At 28.6% G+C, this 1,184-nt stretch overlaps 1 protein-coding gene across 9 annotated transcripts in view; it reads left to right on the top strand.

The window, feature by feature from the left end:
• Positions 1-266: 266 nt before the first annotated feature.
• The window catches only part of LOC106688163 (calcitonin gene-related peptide type 1 receptor), a 564,568-nt gene continuing 563,650 nt past the window's right edge, over positions 267-1,184 (top strand). For all 9 annotated transcript variants that reach the window (XM_067052399.1, XM_067052394.1, XM_067052393.1 and 6 more), the window contains exon 1: positions 267-316. The gene's annotated coding sequence lies outside the window, so the exon portion shown is untranslated. The remainder of the gene's footprint in view (positions 317-1,184) is intronic.

Raw genomic sequence — 1,184 nt, 5'->3', positions numbered from 1 at the left:
ACTTTTAGACAATATGAACCCCCCTCGATACACCACTATTGCACGGGTCTAATTTCTAATTTAATTTTACGTTTCATGTTTTATTCAGTAGTTTCGATTATGAAAATACCTTATATCCACCAAATAAGGACAATAACTCGATATTGCCCTTTATGTGTAAGGAAGTGCGTAATACTGTACTCATTATCAAGAAATAGATAATTGGTAATAAATAGATACAGAATGATGAGCGCATGTGTAGTGGTGGCAGTTCCCCACTCCCCCTCCTGGGCTCCTGGCTCAGTCCGTCTTTGGGCCCCGAACTGCCAAGGTACCGGTAAGTCGACAGTCATAGCGTCCTACGACGTCAATTAAACGTTAATAAAATTATATATAAAACCTTAATATTTTATCCAACATAGTACAACAGGGTTTAAAATTTGAAAATAAAGTTTTAAAAAATTTTTTGAATTAATAAATAAATTTAAAAAAGGGAGTCCAGAAACCTATTTCCAATAATTTATAAGCTTTATAATATTAATTCCTTTGAGTAATAAAAGTGTTTTTTTTTTCAATACACAAATTTTGATACTAAAATCTACTCTAAATTTCCATTTCTCAGTATAAAGCAAAATATTTTATGAAAAAACAAAAGCAAGACAATTTGTTATCCAATGGTAACCTGCTCTAGATTTGATGATATACGGCATTTAGGAAATCCATATAATATAATTTAATTCGTATCTGTATCCTTGTTTATTTTCAGATGCTGACAAATTGTTTATAATTTATTAACTTTCGTTGATTTTTAAGGTGTGTGTTTATAATTTAAGGTTGTTAGGTTATTTCACAGGTAAAAATCAAGTACTTTCCTTAATTTTGGTGTAAATTCCAATATTTTTTTAATAATTTGACTTTCGAAACTATCAAGACATTCCTATATGTCCAAACTATATGTCCAAACAAGCGATAACATTTTCAATGAACTTCATAAACTTCCTTTTACTTATAACTTTGTAATATTAACAGATAATCTATTTGAAATTAAATTCCTTAAAACTAAATGATAGAGTATAATTACAACGAACTTTTAACTGAAGAACTGTACTGCATTGACTGTCTTCAAAACTTGTGAATTTAACGATCAATTAATCCAAACCAATATTTTTATAATTATATAATTATACAAATTGGTATGTAGATAA

The sequence above is a fragment of the Halyomorpha halys genome, unplaced genomic scaffold (assembly GCF_000696795.3).
Source record: "Halyomorpha halys isolate HHAL.00 unplaced genomic scaffold, Hhal_1.1 Scaffold41.1, whole genome shotgun sequence".
NCBI lineage: Eukaryota > Metazoa > Arthropoda > Insecta > Hemiptera > Pentatomidae > Halyomorpha > Halyomorpha halys.
The sequence above is the reverse complement of the archived record's forward strand: the minus strand, read 5'-3'. Positions and strand labels throughout refer to the sequence as shown.